This window comes from Rhinopithecus bieti, unplaced genomic scaffold, assembly GCF_001698545.2.
Source record: "Rhinopithecus bieti isolate Rb0 unplaced genomic scaffold, ASM169854v2 scaffold_16834, whole genome shotgun sequence".
Classification (NCBI taxonomy): domain Eukaryota; kingdom Metazoa; phylum Chordata; class Mammalia; order Primates; family Cercopithecidae; genus Rhinopithecus; species Rhinopithecus bieti.
This window is the reverse complement of record NW_016809297.1, coordinates 2,025,387-2,040,648: the sequence shown is the minus strand read 5'-3', so window position 1 is coordinate 2,040,648 and position 15,262 is coordinate 2,025,387. Positions and strand designations below refer to the sequence as shown.

General features: G+C 35.6%; 1 long non-coding RNA gene across 1 annotated transcript in view; it reads right to left on the bottom strand.

Annotated features, from left to right (window-relative positions):
- Window positions 1-4,151: 4,151 nt before the first annotated feature.
- The window catches only part of LOC108540082 (uncharacterized), a 77,140-nt gene continuing 66,029 nt past the window's right edge, over window positions 4,152-15,262 (bottom strand). Inside the window, exons 3-4 of the long non-coding RNA XR_001888581.1 lie at window positions 9,329-9,393; window positions 4,152-4,245 (exon numbers count right to left, since the gene is read on the bottom strand). This is a non-coding gene — a long non-coding RNA (uncharacterized LOC108540082). The remainder of the gene's footprint in view (window positions 4,246-9,328; window positions 9,394-15,262) is intronic.

Sequence of the window (15,262 nt, the reverse complement as noted above, 5' to 3'; positions counted from 1 at the left end):
CCCAAAGTGATCTAGAAACTGGTGTTAGTCTACCATATTAATAAGAAATATTACATTTGTTTCTTTTCTGTAAGTTGTGTGGTATATAGTTAATTGTACAAACAGGGCCAGATAAAAAGTCAAGTGCTTAATTATAAAAGATTAAAGACCCAATTCAAAACTATTTTTTGAGGTTATTTTATCATCTGTTATTTTTGCATTTATTCTCTCAAACAACATGCTTCGAGTGCCTCATATATGCAAGGCACTTTGCTGGCCAGTGGAGTAGCGAATGGAACCTTAACTTGTGAGAGTTTACAATCTTCTTGCTCTTATGAAAATAAGAGTTATTCACCGCCAAAAGGCAAGATATATATGCACCCACAAAATACATGGGGTGAGAATAATTTTCATTTGAATATGTTCTCCTATGTATTTCCTTAAAACTCTTGTGAAAACTGAATATATGTAGGAGGTCTTACAAAACTTGGAATGAAGAATCAAATCAAAAATTCAGAGAAAACCAGCTTCTAGGTAAATCTCCTGTGACTCTGAAAGTCAGAAATAAATGTTTCTGTCACCCCTGATGTGGGGACTAGGTGATTAAAATCAACTTATATATCTTCTTTAAAAAAAAAAGTATGAATACTAAAAACATAGATAAGATTAAACAAAAGCAAGAGAGACCTGAGGGTTTAAAAAAAATGCATTTGGCCATGATTCCTCTTAGGGGCAGCTAAGACAAAATAGAGTAGTGTTGCAGAAAGAAATGAAAATCCCCAAGGCAACCTAGCAAAGGAAGAAGAGTTTCTCTTAAAGTACAAATGGGTCTTTGTTGAATTTTAACAAGCCCTCAATGCACAGATTCCTGGAGATGTCTGAAGTTCTTCATTTAATGTAAAAATACTTTACACTTTTCCTTAAACAAAAAACAAAACAAAAAAAAAACCACCCCACTGGCAAGGAGCCAAAGCTTGCACATTTTTTGAGTCACCACAGGAAAAGAGAAAGATGAGAGAGGCCAAGCACTTCCACATTCACACTGGAGGAAGAATGTGCCCCACTTCCCCGAGTTCTAATCAGTGGCAGTTCTGGATCCTGATTAATGAGCCCTTCCATGCTCTTGGCCTTTCTACCCCCCAACTACTGCTCTATAGTTTCAATTTTCACTCCAAATCTGGAAATGCCTCCTCAGCGAAGAAAGCCCTGAGATGATGTGGAGGGAATAAACGGGAAACACAGATATTAGTGCTACCTGGCCAGCAGGAAATTTGAACTGTATCAACTGAGATGGCCCAAAGAGCTGTTGAAATGTAAGATGAAGTTCAGAATGGGACTACTATGTCAAGAATACGAATTTGAATTTCTTTTTGGAGGAGAGAGAAGGGGATCAAAGTTTGAATTAAAAGTTTATGAGTCAATGGGACACGCCATCACTTTTTTGTTGTGTCCTGCTCTGGACTGAGACTTCTCTGAGTCACAGCTGCAGGGAGCCTTTTTAGTACTTAACCTTCCAAAAAGGACTTTCTGCACCATTTGGGTGGCTGAGCTGGACTAGCTTATCAATGGGCTATGACTTATTTAAATATATAAATATGATATTGACAGACATATGTAATAATAATAAAACACCTGTATTTGCATATGATTTGCTGGGCACTGTTTGGGTTTTATAAATATTAACTCATTTAACCTCAACAGCATGGCTATATGGTATGAAAACTGAAACACAGGAAATGCAAGTAATTCATCCATGGTCCCATAGCTAGGAAATGGTAGTCCTGGGAATCGATGATGATTCCAGAGTTGGTGCTCACAAGTAATAAACCATCTGCTTCACTTTTCCAATAAAATCTCTGATATGAACACTAGTGATAATTTTCAAACATGTATAGATGCACAAGAGGAACTAATACTTTAGTAAAGTAGAAAAGGAAGGAGTATATAGGAAGGCAACAGAACAGTGGTTAAGAATTGAAATTGAATTTGAGTTCTGCCTTCTGCCTGTTTCCAAGCAGACTTGGACAAGTAGAAACTTCTTTAAGACTCAGTTTTCTCATCTGTAGTGTGGGAGTAATAACATTACTGTAAAGTTAAATGAGATGATACATATTAGGTAACATACAAGTAACATAATAACATTATAGTAAATTTTAGCAATTACTTTAATGTCTTTTATATACGTTGCCCCCAAGCAACCTATTAGTGAATTTACACCAATAAAATCTAAATTTTCCATTTATTTTACTCTCAAAATATATATTAAAAGATTATTTTCTGTAGACCACCAAGAATTCGAGGATGGCAGGGGTTTTCTTGGTTTTAAGGGATATGAACATTATTTTAGTACATCCAAATTTTGACAAGCTGACCATATGAATGAAGAAATAATTAAATTTAGAAGACACTGAGAAGTGGCTTAGACACATCAGAACAAATAGTGCCTCCTTAAGGAGGAAACTAAGAGTTTACACCCCAATATATCCCTCACTCTTAGGTTTCTTCTAGACCTTCTAGTGTATAGTTAATGTGTCCCTGGAGCAGCAGTTACTTATAGTCAGCATTGTGGCTTATGGTGCAAAAAGCAGCTTTGTGACCAGATCACCCTAAGTCACTCTGATGTTTCAAGCTGCCAAAGACTTCGTGGTAAGAAGAATGGTAGAAGGCTTCTATAATTTAAGACCAGAGGGGTTTTTTTTTTCCACTGGAGTGATTCAGTGTGCCTGGTGTGTGCACATGTGTTCCAGTACAGATGGAGACTCAAATGACTATCAGACCCTTTGGTGTGAGTTCAAATTTCCTGAAGGTGTTGGAATGTCTGTAAAACATCAGATGCCCTTTTGCCTGCATTTAAAAAAATAAATATAATTTAATTATACACTGATTTGATGTTTTACTTTATTTTGGGTAAGACTTCACAGTGTCTTTGAAAATTGTTCACAAAAAACGTTTTGAGTTTCTGGCAGGTAGGTGACTTTCGTTAAGGAGTTATATCTGATCTGTCTATAACAAAAGACCAGTCTTTGTTTGTGTGTGTTCCCTCCCAAAAAATCTTAAATCTTTATTCTTGTTCCAATACTATTAGTCATATTTTACAGAATTATTGGTGAGCTGCTGTCATCACTCGTACAATGCATTTTTCCTACTTAAGCTTCAGAAATTTTTTTCAGGGAGCCTTAGGCAACGTTATCAATACAAGTGCTGGGCTTTTTTTTTTTTTCCCCCTAAGCTTTTTGGTAATTGCAAAGTAGGTTTCTCTGATTTCTTAATTTTACATAAATCACAGTTGTTATAGTGAGAGGAAAGAAGCCTTCTGATAATGTTGTGCTTTAAAGCAAGTGAATTCTGTAGTCAATGTCTCCCATCAGCTACTCATATATTTTAGGTAATATCTGAGAATCAAAATGCTAAGAAACTGTGTGAGAGGAGGAGACTGGAGATGGATATGACCTTAACTAGGTACCCGTATTTTCATTTTTAACCAGGAACTCAAAACACAAAAGTATTGATCGGTTAAACTACTATCAGCAATTAACCTTGTAAGTAGACTGAACTGTAGCTTCTTATATTACATGCTTTAAGGAGCACATAGCAATTCTATTTGCCCCAATTATTCTTCAGCATAGCAATTCTTGCTCTCTTTATCATGGCAGAAATTTTACCATCAGTCCCTCTGATTCCATACCAAAGATTAAATCAATGCCCTTAGAATGCCACTGTGACTATCTAATGCATGCTACTATAACTGTCAGCATAGGCTAGCTTATACTATTCTAACAAACAACCTTCAAGTCACAATAACAATACAACAAAGGTTGTTCTTTTTTCTGGTTCAGATTACATCGCTATTAGTGCAACAGAGGGCTTCTGTTGAGCACAGTCACCCAGGGACTTTCCTTATCATCACTCTAAAGGAAAAAAGGATTCCTCAGTCTTGCAGTCACAACTGGGTGTTCAGTCCTCCAGAGTGACACCTATCACTTCTTCCTACAACTCATTGGCCAGTCCTAATCACATCGTGCCCTACAACTGCAAATGGGCCATGAACTGCATATAATGTGTCTGAATTTGGGGAATATAAAAGCATTTGCCAAGAGCCCTCATGACTACCAACAGTTACATCAAAGAAGGACTTCTGATTTTGAAAATAGCATTTTCCTTTTTACCTGCAAATTGTAAAGTAAGTGCTGCGTGAACACAGGGAAAGTAGAACAAGCATCATTGAATTGAGAGGCTTCATGGGATGGAAGTCAGAAGGAGAGGACCCTGTTTATTTGGAAGCAAAACAGGTGTTAGCAATGCAAAATGAAAGAGGGAGACCAATTTACTATGCAACTTTTTTCATATCCATTTTGCTTAAAATTACATTGTTTTATTTAGAGTCCATTATTTTAATGCAGATATACTTTAAAATCACATAAAATAATCAAGATTGTTCATGAGAAGATTGTCACCAAAAATACTGCATACATTTATATTTGTGGGGTACTACAATGAACAAAACCAGGTTAATTAACCTGAATTAAAAATAGTTGAAATTTGAAATGTACATACACTAAGGTTTATGTATACAAGTTTCTATGCATGTTTAGGTAAGTGTATTATAAGTATTCCTGGATTCACTAATATGGATAGTTACTTGCCAGATAATCAATTTTACTTTGAAGACTCTATGCCAGGAGCTACAATTCAGTTTGTCTATTTCATTCTGAGATGTCAATGACATTATAATTAATTGCACTTTTATTTGTAGTCAATCTCTCTAAGCGTTAAGTTACCCATGAATGCCAGATTACTCACTGGTTCTTAATTGTGTCTCAATAACTAATTCCTTCTTATTTCTGCATGGCATCATATTGTATGGATATACTGCAATTCCTCTGTTGATGGACATTTAGGTTGTTAACAGTTTGGGGCTACTATAAATAGAGATGCTTTGAACATATAGGTGCAAGTCTTTGTATGGACATGTTTTCATTTCTCTTGGATATATACCTAGAAGTGGAATGATTAGGTAATAGGAAAGTGTATTTTCTTTTACTTTTTAAGAAATTCCTGGCTGGGCGCGTTTGCTAAAGCCTGTAATCCCAGCACTTTGGGAGGCGGAGACGGGTGGATCACGAGGTCAGGAGATCAAGACCATCCTGGCTAACACGGTGAAACCCCGTCTCTACTAAAAAATACAAAAAAAAAACTAGCCGGGGAGGTGGCGGGCGCCTGTAGTCCCAGCTACTTGGGAGGCTGAGGCAGGAGAATGGTGTGAACCCAGGAGGCGGAGCTTGCAGTGAGCTGAGATCCGGCCACTGCACTCCAGCCTGGGCAACAGAGCGAGACTCCGTCTCAAAAAAAAAAAAAAAAAAAAAAAAAATTTCTAAGCTGTTTTCCAAAGTAATTCTACCATTTTAAATTCCTTTGAGCATCCTATGAGTTCCAGTTGCTCCATATTTTCACAAACATAATACAGTCTCTTTAATTTTAGCCATTCTAATAGGTGTGTAGTGGTATCACATTGTGGGATTTAATTTTTTTTTTTTTTTTTTTTTTTTTTTTTTTTTGAGACGGGATGTCTCTGCTCTGTCGGCCCAGGCTGAGTGCAGTGGCCAGATCTCAGCTCACTCAAGCTCCGCTCCCGGTTTACGCCATTCTCCTGCCTCAGCCCTCCCGAGTAGCTGGGACTATAGGCGCCCGCCACCTCGCCCGGGCTAGTTTTTTGTATTTTTTAGTAGAGACGGGGTTTCACCGTGTTATCCAGGGATGGTCTTGATTTCCTTGACCCGTGATCCGCCTGTCTCGGCCTCCCAAAGTGCGGGATTACCAGGCTTGAGCCACCCGCGCCCGGCCTCTGTGGATTTAATTTTAGCTTCTCTAATAATAAGCCTATTTTCATATGCTTATTCACCATTTGTAATCTTTCGCGAGGTGACTGTTCAAATACTTTGTTTATTCTTTGATTGATTTGTCTCTTTTGTAAGAGACTTGTAAGAACTCTATACACTATTGATAAAAATCTTTTGTCTAATAAATACACTGTGAAGTTTCCACTAGGTTATGACTTGCCTTTTCATATCCTAACTGTGGTTTTAGAAGTGTAAAGTACTTTTTTTAAAAAGGCAATTTAATCTCAGATTAGATATTAGTTTTCTTAATCAAGGAACTGTCCTCAAAGTTGCATCCTATTCCTTCTGACTGAGATATTGGGAATCATTAAAATGAGAACAGTTCAAACCTAGACATCCTCATAACAGCCACCAACATACATTTCCTGAGTACCTAGATCCTATCAAGCAATGCGGTTGGTTATTCAGATAGGAAGTGACTAAGACAGAGGCATTCTGAAAATTATACTTTTATCTCTGCCAAACCCAGCACATTTCTGGTAATATTTTGTCAGTATTCTGACAACTTAAAAAGCAGTAAATTAAACACACACACACCACACACACATTTGCAAACATCTGCTTCTGGCTCTTTTGTAAACATCTAGCTCTTTTAAATACTGCAATACTGAGACAGAAAAGAAAAATCATGCAGGTGATCTCAATATGCAGGATCAAATCTCTTTCCATTCATCCCAGCTTTTAGGAATTGATTGAGCCAATGATATAGCATTACATAAAATAACTAATTAGAGGGTTTGTTTATTTTTTATTAGTGGGCACTTTACACATAGTTTTTAAATATTAAAGCAAATAGTGTATTAAAGTACACTGTGAGGAAAAAATGTGTGAATTTTTAAGGTAAGAAATAAAGTTTCTAGAAAATTTTATTGTTATAATGACTTCTGTCAGTTCTACTCTCATGGCCTAGGGTTCTTTACTCATTGGTGTGTGTCATTTGACTCAATAATAACTGAGTTTTAAGCCAGAGAGAGTTTGATGTTTAAGTCTTGAATGGAGGTAAAAAGTAACACATGCAAAGAGTAAGCTCTGGCTTCGATATAATCCAATTTTTCAAGTTAATGGGCTCATATTAAATAAAAAAATTCAAACTAAAATAAGGGATAAAGTAAAGCAAAGATATGGATGTAAAATGTGAAAAATATTGTAAGCACATAGTAAAATGTAGGGTAAACACAAGCATGTCAGTAATTTCAGTAAAATTCAATCCAATAATATTTAATGAATTAAATACCCTATTAAAGTCAAAGATTTTCAGACTGAATTTATCAACAGCAATAAATTTATGCTTATTACAAGAGAACATCTAAAAATAAAGCTAAGAAAATAGTTAAAAGTAACAAATAGGAAAATATAAATAGCTGAAACCAAACTAAAAAATAAAGCAGCTACTATAATGATGTCGATATCAAAGTTTTATAAAGTGGAGATATGAGTCTAGATAAAAAGGAAAATTTTATAGTGATAAAGGGTGTGATTGACCAGAAAAATTTGATACTTCTAAATGCTTAATTACATGGCTTTAATTTTATGATACAAAATTAACAGAAAAGAAGGAAAATAGAAAAATAAATATGGGATATTTTATAAATTTTGACCACACCCTGGGCTAGAAAGCAAGGATTAAAAAATCACAAAAATCACAATGTGAAAATTCTAAAGAAAAGATGTACAAACAGAATCTAACAAAATATAACAGTAAAGTGTTCCAGTAAGGATGAGATCATTCCAGTAATGGCAGGTCTGTTCAGTGTGTTTAATTACCTTAATAGAATTTCAAAATTCAAGAGATTTTGTTTTATGTACAGAAAAGAATTAGCCAAACATCAACATGTATTACTTATAAACACTTTAATAAAACTGAATTTTAAAAATCTTCCTTCGGTAATAAAGTATATCTACAAAAATCCATGGCGGAATACAGAATTATAAAATATTAAAAGCTTTCCACCTGAATATCTTATTATCAATTCTGCTATTCAACATTCTACGGGATTCCCAACCCATTTTTTTTCTTTTTTTGAGACAGAATCTTGCTCTGTCGCTCATGTCAGAGTGCAGTGGCACAATCTGAGCTCACTGCAACCTCCGCCTAGCTGGGACTACAGGTGAGCACCACCACGCCCAGCTAATTTTTGTATTTTTAGTAGAGATGTGGTTTCAGCATATTGGCCAGGATGGTCTCGAACTCCTGACCTCATGATCCGCCTGCCTTGGCCTCCCAATGTGCTGGGATTACAGGCGTGAGCCACAGCGCCTGGCCCCAAGGCAGTATTTTTTAAGCGAGTTTATTTAATATGCATCATAAACTGCTGTCTTTCAGTGAATGGAAGAGTTTGACAGAGAAACATCTTTGTAAGCAAACATTGAAAATATGTTGTTAGAACATATTTCTTTCTAATGGTTTGTATTATGAGTTTACATATGCAGCTATAAAATGTAAGCATGCTTTTTTGTCTCTCTCTTTTTTCTAATATAGTTTTATTTGTGCAGGTTTTCCCTAGCCATTACAAAAAGACAAGAAAGGAAATAAAATATGTAAGGAATGGAAATAAATAAATAAAATGCTTATTCTTCATAGTCAGAAAACCCAAAATAAGCTACATATGAATTGTTATAATTAATAAGTGGGTACAAGATGCTTGCTGGATACAAGATTGTATTAGTAAGGTTTCTTCAGAGTAAGAGAGTCAAGAGGGATTGATTTAAATAAAATGGCTCACACAGCTTTGGGGGCTGGCAAGTCTGAAATACGTAAGGTCGGCCAGTAGGCTGGAAATTCAGGTTAGAGTTGATATTGCATTTCTGAGTTTGAAATATACAGGGGAAGCCAACAGGCAGGGTTTCTATACTGCAATCTTTTTTTTTTTTTTTTTGAGACGGAGTCTCACTCTGTCACCCAGGCTGGAGTGCAGTGGCCAGATCTCAGCTCACTGCAAGCTCCGCCTCGCGAGTTCACGCCATTCTCCTGCCTCAGCCTCCCAAGTAGCTGGGACTACAGGCGCCCACCACCTCACCCGGCTAGTTTTTTTTTTTTTTTTTTTTTTTTTTTTTTTTTGTATTTTTTAGTAGAGACGGGGTTTCACCGTGTTAGCCAGGATGGTCTCGATCTCCTGACCTTGTGATCCGCCCATCTCGGCCTCCCAAAGTGCTGGGATTACATTTGTGATTGAATGCAGCTTACACTATGTAAGGTAATCTGCTTTACTCAACTGTTAATCACTTTTTAAAATACCTTCACAACATCATCTTGACTAGTGTTTGGCCAAACAACTGGGCACTATAGCTTAGCCAACTTGAAACATAAAATTAACCATCACAGTTCACTCCATGTCAACTTGAAACCCATAGGCATCTCCTTAAACAGTAATTAAATCTAAAGACAATCACAGAGTCATACTTCTGCCTAACATGAGACAATGTATCCTGTGTACAACCAAAAATACACTAACCTTTTTACCAGAAGAGGATGCAAATTCCTTGGGTGATAAACACTCATGTTCTTGATAGTCTGTAACTTAAATACAATGATGTAAAGTTAACAAAAATACTATGATGTGAAGTTAGTACATCTTAGGTTTCATGATAAGGAGTAGAGAGGAAAGAAATCAAAATATTATACACACACATAAATATATTCATGACAAAATAAGGAATAAACCCTCATAGCAATTACAGTTCTAATTTCTGCAACTAGTCACATGGTCATAGCTGATATTTATAACTACCTTTTCTCTTTGTTCTGTGACTTCTGAAAGCACCCCACTGGTCAGTTGGTGGTGTTGAGGTCAGTCAGCATCTCAGTTGGTGGAGTGACCCAAACCTTCATTCATTCCTTAAGGATCTGGGTCATTAGTAGTTTTGCCTAGGTTGAGTTGTAGTTTTCCAGTGGCTTTAACCAAAGCATGGTAGTACTAACAGATGCCCTACGGGATCTCCTGCACTCTTCCTTATCTCCATCATATAATAGGCACTCAATTTCTTCTGGGTAGTCAGGATTAATCACCCCAACCAGTATAGTAACTCCTTTCCTTCCCAATTGATTCAGAGACATGAGGATCCCAAAGTGGCCTGGATGGCAGTTTTAACTTCCTTTTCCATGGAATCGTGGATGTCTCTTGGTGAAAACATCCTTTTCTTTGGAACTATACCCTTTTTATCAGCATAGATAAGGTCATGAAAACAGGAAGTAAAAATGTTGCTAGTGAATCACTATGGTTAATAGCGAGTGGTGCCACTTCATTTCTATCCCTTGATTCTTTAAATCCATGAATCCTGGCTATGAGAGAAAGAGTACCATATGCTGAACACTCATATAGGACATATATAGCCTGCTGCAAAACTTTGTTTCAGCCCTGCAAAGTTTCACTACCTATCTGGCAATGTAATTGAATCTTCAAAAGGCCATTCCCCCATTCTGTCAAGCCTGTTTCTTTAGGGTGGTAGTGCATAAGGGTAGGTAGAACATAAGACAAGTTAATTTCAAGAGCATGGGCCCATTGCCATACTTCGTTTGCTGTTAAGTGAGTTCTTTTATCAGAAGTAATATTGCCTGGAATACCCTGATGGTGAAAAAGGCATTCTATAAGTCCTTGATGATAGTTTGGGCAAAAGCATCTTGTGCAGGGAAGGCAAATCCCTATCTAGAGTGTCTATTTCAGTAAAAACCAAAGCATTGCCCCTTTAGTAATGGAAGTAGTCCAATCTACTCAATCTGCCACCAGGTAACTAGCTGGTCACCCCGGGGAAATGATGGCATGGCAGGTGTTCACTGTTGACCTCTGCTGATGACAGACTGGGCACTCAGCAGGGTCTGCAGGCAGATCAACTTTGATGAGTGGAAGTCCATGTTTCTGAGCCCATGCATGACCTCCATCCCTGCCACTATGGGCTACTATGTTCATGACCCACTGGACAATGACAGAAATCATAATCTTTTCAATAAATTTCATTCAGTCAGTTATATATTAATAATAAAAACAACAGGAAAACAAGAAAGGAAAGTAGTTTCTCTTTTTTACCATACTCAAAAATTAATTAAATTCCATGTAGATTTTCAGTCTAAACGTAAAAGATACAACATTACAGTTTTTAAGAATTATATAGGGAAATACTGTTACGACCTTAGTTTAGGAGCTTTCAAGAGAACACACACACACACATCCCCCCCATTAATGTCAAGAGTAAAAGATTGAAAATGTGGACTGCATTAAAATTAAGAACTTTGTTCATCAAAATACTATTCAGAGAAGTAAAATAGCAAATAATTTAAGAACATATGCCACTCCTAAATGTGACAAAGAGCTACATCAAATATATAAAGAATACCTGCAATTCAATGAAAAAGACAGGCCACCACACCAAATAGGCAAATGGATAGAAAACAGGAACAAGATTTTTCACAATATTTTAGAAAACAAACTACTAGAAATATATCAAATGCCCATCACAGTAGAATGAATAAATAAAATGTAGTATATGAATATAATGGAATCCAACAGCAGCAAAACAAACTATGGCTACATAGAACAACATAGGTCAACTGCACAAAACAATATTAACTGCAACATCTTTATTCAGTTAGTAAACATATCAAAAATAGGCAAAATGATTATTTAATATTAACATAAGGATATTTTGGGGAAGGGGTGTGAAATGGACTTTTGGGAGAAAATATTTGCAGTTCGCATAGTTGACAAAGTATTGTTACTTAGAATATAGAGATAACTTCTAATATTAAGTTTCTCACACACAAAAAATAATCCAATAGAAAATGAACAAAGAATATAAACAATACATTCTTTAAAATGTAAATAACTAAAATCATATGAAAATGTGCTTACTACATATCTAATTAGGTAGACATGTAGTAAATTTTTAAATGAAATACCATGTTATGCCTACCTCTTAGAATAGCAAAGTTCTTCATTTTTTTATACTATGTGTTGGCAAAGATGGGAGGAAATAAAACTTAGAAGGGTAATTTGATACTTTAAACATTTAGTAAAGTTGATGATGCATAAAACCCTTTGGACCAAGATTTCTATTCCTAACTTAGGGAAGAATACTGTAGGAAAATTCTTATCTATGTGCATAAAGAGGTGGAAACAACGTAAATGTCTTTCAGATAGGAGAAAGAATAGATAATGGTATGTTCTTACAACAGATTATTAAGAACTTTAAAGTACATGTATATTATTCACATAGTCATAGCTCATTCTTTAACTTGTACTTTACTCTTACTATTTTTTAGATTCTCTGATATTTATGTATCAGAGAGATATAGAGATTTTGTTCATCAAAATACTATTCAGAGAAGTAAAATGGCAAATAATTTAAGAACATATGCCACTCCTAAGTGTGACAAAGAGCTACATAGAATATATAAAGAATACCTGCAATTCAATGAAAAAGGACACCAAATAGGCAAATGGGTAGAAAACAGGAACATTTTTCACAATATTTTAGAAAACAAACTACTACAATTATATCAAATGCACTACAAATATATAAAACAAATACTACAAATATATAAAACAAACCACTACAAATATATATCTATACACACATATTTATCTATCTCAGGGTATCTTGAGTGTAGTAGTAAAACACAAAGAACGAACTATGCATTTATTGTACCATTTTATGTAACATATAAAAGCACATATCACAATATTAAATATTGTTTATAGATACATAAATAGTAAGATATGAAGCAACACTGAAAGGCTACACAAAATGCAAGGAAAGTGTTATTTTAGATAGGCAAGATAATCGAAATATAAAGGAGCCTTCGATTTTAACTTTTTATTAAAAAAAATAAAAATAAATCTGAAGCAAATATGGCAAAATACTATACTTGTCAAACAAAGCACCTGAGTCAAAGCTATGAACTGAATTGTGTCCCCCCCAAAAATTCATATGCTGAAGCCCTAACCCCCAATGTGATAGTAATTGGAGCTGGACCTTTGGAAGGTAATTATATTACCATGAAGTCCAGTAGCGTGGGGCTCTCACGACTCAAGGTTGCTGTCTCTCTAGCTGTCTCTCTACCATTAGAGGACAAGGGAGAAGGTGACTGTCTCCATCTGCAAACCAAGAAGGGAGCCCTCGCCAGAATCTGACCTGGCTGGCACCCTGATCTCAGACGTCCAGCATCTAGAACTCTGTTGTTGAAGGCACCTAGCCTGTGATATTTTGTTATGGCAGCCCAAGCTGACTAAGGCATTCATCATTATATTATTCTTAATTCCTTATATTTGAAAAATCACTCACACTTTTCAAAAATGTATAACCATAAATACCTAGGTTATATTGGCCTAAGATTATACCAAGAAACAGAATATTATTACAATTAAAAGTAAACAAAGGTATTCTTCAAACAAATCGATGTGCTGTAAAATCTTTGTAAGCTAGAACTGCAAAAGTATCCTGAGAGCCGTGTGCAGTATCTGCTACACACCGGTGCTTAATGTTTGTTGCAAGTGAAGCATACACAAGTTAAACAAAAATTATAATGCTACCTGGGAAATAAACTCCACAAATCAAAGTTTTTCTGAAATCCCCAGTAAAGAAACAAAGCTACAAAATACTTGTTTTCAAACATTTAATGTCTAGAAGCAAGCTTTTCAACTTTTAATATTAGTTTAAGTACCACAGACTTCTTAGTCTGATAAAGCCAGTTTCCTAATATCCTCTTTACACAACTTTCTAATTCTGGTCTCAAAAACTGTGATGAAGCCCTTTCCCTTACTCTCTTTACAATCTGCCTTCCCCAGTCATCCTTTTGTAGTCCAAATCTTGGATCCTTGCAGACTAAACTGGGACATATAATTCCTTCTTTGCCTCCTTTTGAGCTCATAGTCTGGAGTCAGTATTACTTTGGATCAGTCTTAAGAGGTGTACTTCAACTTTGTCAAAAAAAAAGTGATCATATTTTGTTTGTAATCCTTCATCACATAAGGCTCAGAAGATGTTTTAAATTGATATACTGATAAACTGTCATTGTAGGGAACTGCATCCAGATTATGGGCGTGGGTAGAAGTTCTAGAGATGGAGCTATCAGGAAAAATCTGAAATGTGTGGCTCCAAGAAAGAATTATATGTATGGTCCTCTCCATTTTTTTAACATCATATGTGTTTATACTTTCACTAACTTTTCAAGTGTTAATTCAAATTGGTCTCCTAAGTATTCCCTCCTGTTGGTAGGATTTGGCTGTATCGTCAAATGAGCAGCTGCCTCTAAGCATTTGCTAATGCTTCCTTCCTCAAAGGAAGACTAATACAAATTTGTGTTAATTTCCACCTGAGGCATGATGGCCTCTGTTGGTTTTTGGCAAGTTCAGATAATTGTTACGAAATATTTTTTTTCTTATTTCCACAATATAGGGCTGTAGCAACAATATTTTCACTGTAGTATTAACCTGTTTTATAGTAAATGTTGTTTATTTATGGTATTGTACATGTGGTATCTATTAAGTAACATCTCAAAGAATAAAAGCCACTTGTTAAACGGAAAGCAAAATGTCAAAAACAATTTGGAGGAAAATCAAAGTAGATGGCAAATGCTGACAGTCATGAGGCTTACTGAAGTTATCAAAAATGCAGATTACTTAGCCATTAATGAAAAGAAATAATAATAGTTTTTCAAGCTTGACCAGGACCACTTATGGCAAGATTTCAACATCACTTCACACAACTTGACATATGCAAATTTTTCCAGTGCAGTTTCAATTATAATGCCATACAAATTTTATTAGTCACTTGGTAATACTGTAGATAATTGGAAAAGTCAGTGAATGATTTATAAAACAGAGATTGATTCCATGAGGCCTTCTTGACTTCAAGAAGAGAGAAAATTAACCTTTTTTATATAAAGGAAAATATCATATACTGTTTTGTTATTGAATTTATAGTTTATATTTCAATTGTCATTACAAAGGATTTGAGATGGCTAGCCTAAGCACAATGCAAAACACATTAATTAATTTTTAATGTAAATAATCAAGGCTCATTTAGAAGAGGAGAATCTCGAGTACTTTGGCCTTAGTATAAAAGTGATATTTTGTCAACTGTTTTTTGCTCAAAAAGAGAACTGCCATTGCCTGAAACCTCATGTGATATCAGATCTAATACCAAAATATTCAACTATTCTTCCCTAAGACTGTGCTACACAGAACCTGAGCAAGAAATGCCTGTGGGCAATTGTTCTGCATAATTTAACTACCGCGTTCATAGTGTGGGAGAATGATGGAGACTGACAGAACATCCAAAATGTTGGAACCACTGATCAGTAAATACTTGTGAGCTATGTCCCTACTTGGCCCTTGATGTAGCAGAGTATTGTAACACAAATTCCAAGACTGAAAGAAATTGGGAGATGCCTA